This window comes from Salvia miltiorrhiza, chromosome 2 (genome assembly GCF_028751815.1).
Source record: "Salvia miltiorrhiza cultivar Shanhuang (shh) chromosome 2, IMPLAD_Smil_shh, whole genome shotgun sequence".
Classification (NCBI taxonomy): Eukaryota; Viridiplantae; Streptophyta; class Magnoliopsida; order Lamiales; family Lamiaceae; genus Salvia; species Salvia miltiorrhiza.
In genome coordinates, this window is record NC_080388.1 from 51,733,248 (window position 1) to 51,738,220 (window position 4,973).

Below are 4,973 nucleotides of genomic sequence, written 5' to 3' on the forward strand. Positions count from 1 at the left end.
CAACAAAGTGATTAATCAACTATAGATTTTGATGATCTAAGAGCTGAAAATGATTTTTTTTATTATTTATCATAAGAGGTGTTTTTATTTTAGTCTACCTACAATTATATAAATATTGAGTTTTTTTTAATGGGATATATGAATATTGAGTTGATGGAGGAGAGAGTAATGTTGTAATGGAAATCAAATTCAAGTTCTCTCGTATTAATAAAAGGGAGGTGAGTGTTTATGAAAGAATTGTACTTTTACTTATATGATGGAAAATATTTTATGTTCAAATCTTAATAAATGAAGTTTTGTATTATTTGGGCATATAAAAGGCAAATTTATAAAATATAAGTAAAATGTTTGGATCGACCAAATTTAAAAAAAAAAAAAAACAACAAATTTTACACACAAAGTTGTATATTTAAGGTGTAATCTCGAATGTTAACCAATCTCTCAAGCTCGTGGGCATGTTGCAGTTTTGTAAGGCTAGGTATAGCTTGGGTTCGTTCGCATCTAAAAATAAAAAATTTCCGTTGCCGGGACTTGAACCCGGGTCTCTCGGGTGAGAGCCGAGTATCCTAACCAACTAGACTACAACGGATTGTTGAAATAACATACTACAGCTTCCATATAATGTTCGACTACCATGTTCTCTTATTATTTTAAATCGGTTCCTAGTATTTTCTTTTTATTTAAATTGGTCTTTTGACAATAAATATGTATAAATCTGGACTTTTATTTATGTCCAAAATAATTTATTGCTTTTAGTTTAATTAAGGGTTAATTACGCCAAAAACCATGACTATACCCAAATTTCCAAACTTTTCATGATTTTTTTTATCAGGAATTCTCTGAATTTAAAGGGTTGAACAATTTTTCCATACTTTTTTCTCCGATGAAGCTCCGGGCTGACTTGTCACCTACATGGTAATATCGAGCTGACGTGACGTCTATTTGGACTGAAAAATTGACACTTAGAAAAAAAAAAATTCTCTTCCCCCTCCTCCATGTCCGGCGAACTCCACCGCCCCACCAGATCCGCTGCCTCCCCCCCCCCCCCGCAAATTCGCCGCCTCCAAGATGGAGCAGTGGGGTTTGGGCTCGACTGCTGCTGCTCGATTTTCGACGGACTCCACTTCCCACCGCCTTCCCCGACCACCATCACTAGATCCGCCGCCACCAACCACCTTCGCAGATCTGCCGCCTAGGGTTGCGCCCCTTTTCGCGCGATGCCACCATTCGATACTTCTAATTTCAGAAACACTTACACATGATTTTAATCAGATGTCTTTACAGGAGAAATTGTATTTGAAATCTGTTATATGAGAATCAAATAGAACGAAATTCCACAAATCTGTTATATAGGCGGCGGTTTCGCCGGAGAATGGAGCGGCGGCGGCGGTGGTCGTCAGCCTGTTGTCCAATCGAAGCGCAGAGAAGGCGCGGCGTCGTTGGCTCTTCGTAGATGATCGTCTGACCGAGAGAGCGAGAAATGAGGGAGGGGAAAGAGAGAGGGTGAAAGCAGAGGCAGAGACGTCGGCCTTCTCCAGACGGCGCATCGACAGGAACTGAGAGAGAGAGAGAGAGAGAGAGAGAGAGAGAGTGCCTATGTGAGTGTGTACGTGAGTGATTTGTGCTTTGGAGAAGAGGATTAAGGAAGGAGAGATGTGGGGGAGGACGATAGTGATCGGATCTGGGAAATTAGGGCTCTGCAAGACTGAGGGCAGGGGTTGTCCGGTGGGCAGCTCCTCGCCGGAGTTCAAAGAGGAGAAGACGGCGGCTGGAATTTGAGGTAAAACGACGTCGTTTTACCCCCAACTAAACGACGTCGTTTTGGTTCCCGTCCGGCGGTGCCATGTCATATTTCAGATCACTTAAAAATGCCATGTCAGCATTCAATTTGGGGATTTTTGAAAATCATGGAAAAATTGTTCACCACTTTAAATTCAGTAAAGTTTTGATAAAAAAAAATCATGAAAATTTTGGAAATCCGACCAAAATTCATGATTTTTTGCTTAATTAACCCTTTAATTAATGCAGTGAAACCTCTGCAATAAATTAAAGTATATATAAACGATGTGATAAACCTATATGAATAAGTGATTATGTGAACGAATTAAATAGAGCTTCAAAAATCAAATTCATGGCTTTGAATTTACTGATGACAAATTCCTTCTTTCGGAATCAAGATTGAATGTGGTGATGTGGTTGAGGAAGTGAGTTATTTTTTTAGGCGTGTTTTATTCTGCGTGATTGATTTTATATTATTTTTTTTTCAATCTTACTCTTTCAATAAAATACATATTAAACAAAATTAATTTAAATGATAATAATTATCAATAATATTAGAATATCAAAAGTTTTAATCCATCGATATAAATAAGAAATTAGTTTTAAGCAATTATGATTAGACCACGGGATGGACTTACGTGAGCGCATGGAGTGAGCGCGCATGGTGTGAGCGCGGGTCTGGGTCACGACCCGACCCGGATCCGGCTCCACCTTAAATATTAAAAAAAAAAAATTATAACCGATTTTAATATATTATATAAAACTGTTAAAGCATTGAATATCAAGAGAGCCCTTAGCTCAGTTGGTTTAGGCTCCACAGCTTATGCAAGCTAGACCTGGGTTTCGAAACCCACTAGGAGCGAAATTTTGGGCTTCATTTCATTTATTTTGTTATTTCTTTTAATACTTGTAGTTTCTTTCTTTTAAGTATATAGTTTCATTTATTTTGTTATTTCTTTTAATACTTGTAGTTTCTTTCTTTTAAGTATATAGTTTCTTTTTGTTTGTAGTTTCAAAATAATACTTGTAGTTTCTTTCTTTTAAGTATGTAGTTTCTTTCTTTTAAGTATGTAATTTCTTTATTAAAATAATACTTGTAGTTTTTTTTTTTTTGTAGTTTATTAAAGTAATACTTGTAGTTTTTATTTTTTTTTGTAGTTTCTTTCTTTTTTTGTAGTTTCTTTCTTTTAAATATAGTTTTTTTTGTAGTTTTTTTTCTTTTAAATGTGTAATTTTTTTATTAAAATAATACTTGTAGTTTCTTTCTTTTAAGTATGTAGTTTCTTTATTTTAAATATGTAATTTCTTTATTAAAATAATACTTGTAGTTTCTTTCTTTTAAGTATGTAGTTTTTTTTTTTGTAGTTTCTTTCTTTGTTCAATATTAAAGGTTTCATTTAGTTTGAAAAATAGTATCATTTGTTCTATATTAAAGGTTTCATTTAGTAAGAAAAATAGTATCATTTATTCTATATTAAAGGTTTCATTTAGTAAGAAAAATAGTATCATTTGTTCTACAATATTTCAAATGACACTTACATGTAAATGACACTATACTAAACCCTAAACCTTAAACCCTAAACATTATGACACTATCAAATGACACTATGACAGTTCAAATGACACTACAAGATTTCAAATGACACTACGAGATTTCAAATGAAACTTCAACAATTAAAATGACACTATAAGATTTCAAATGTTACTATGACATTTCAAAGACACTTCGAATGACGCTATGACATTTCAAATGACACTATGACATTTCAAATGACATTATAACAATTCAAAATGACACTATAACATTTCAAATGACACTACAAGATTTAAAAATAACACTATGACATTCAAATGACACTACAAGATTTTAAATGACACTATGACATTTCCAATGACACTACAAGATTTCAAAGACACTACAAGATTTCAAATGACACTATGCCATTTCAAATGACACTTCAACAATTTAAATGACACTAGAAGATTTCAAATGATACTACAAGATTTTAAATGACACTATGACATTTCAAATGACACTATAAGATTTCAAATGACACAATAATATTTCAAATGTTATTGTGTCATTTCAAATGTTATAGTGTCATTTGAAATCTAGTATTGTCATTCGAAATGTCTTAAACATCATTCTAAATCTTAAAGTGTCATTTCAAATCTTGTAGTGTCAGTTCAAAATGTCATAGTGCCATTCAAAATGTTATAGTGTCATTCGAAATGTCATTTGAAATGTCATAGTTTTATTAAAATTCTTAAAGTGTCATTCGAAATCTTATAGTGTCATTCAAAATCTTATAGTGTCTTTTGAAATCTTAAAGTTTCATTTCAAAATGTCGTAGTGACATTTGAAATGTCATAGTGTCATTTTAAATGTCATAGTGTCATTCAAAATCGTCTAGTGTCATTCGAAATGTTATAGTGTCATTTGAAATCTTGTAGTGTCTTTCGAAATCTTCAAGTGTCTTTTGAAATCTTGTAGTGTCATTTGAAATCCTTTAGTGTCATTTGAAATCTTAAAGTTTCGTTTGAAATGTCATAGTGTCATTTGAATTCTTGAAGTGTCATTTGAAATCTTAAAGTTTCATCATGAAATGTAATAGTGTCATTTCATCATGAAATGTAATAGTGTCATTTCAAAATGTCATAGTGTCATTCAAAATGTTATAGTGTCATTCGAAATGTCATTTGAAATGTCATAGTTTTATTCAAATTCTTAAAGTGTCATTCAAAATTTTATAGCGTCATTCGAAATCTTCTAGTGTCATTCGAAATCTTCTAGTGTCTTTTGGAATCTTGTAGTGTCATTTCAAAATGTGATAATGTTATTTGAAATATTATAGTGTCATTTGAAATATTGTAGTTTCATTTGAAATCTTAAAGTTTCATTTGAAATGGCATAGTTTCATTCAACTGTTTATAGTGTCTTTTGAAATATTGTAGTGTCATTTCAAATCTTAAAGTTTCATTTCGAAATGTCATAGTGTCATTTGAATTCTTGTAATGTCATTTGAAATCTTAAAGTTTCATTTGATATGTCATAATTTCATTTGGAATCTTAAATTCGTACAGTGCCATTATTACAAGTTAAATCTACAAGAATTGGAATGAAACTATATCATTTATATAATGAAACAATGCACGTTAAAACTACAAGAATTGGAATGAAACTTAATGCAAGT

At 32.2% G+C, this 4,973-nt stretch overlaps 1 non-coding gene across 1 annotated transcript; it reads right to left on the bottom strand.

Moving 5' to 3' along the window:
- Window positions 1–516: 516 nt before the first annotated feature.
- TRNAE-CUC (transfer RNA glutamic acid (anticodon CUC)) lies at window positions 517–589 on the bottom strand. The gene has a single exon. It is a non-coding gene; the product is annotated as a tRNA-Glu (tRNA).
- Window positions 590–4,973: the final 4,384 nt, after the last annotated feature.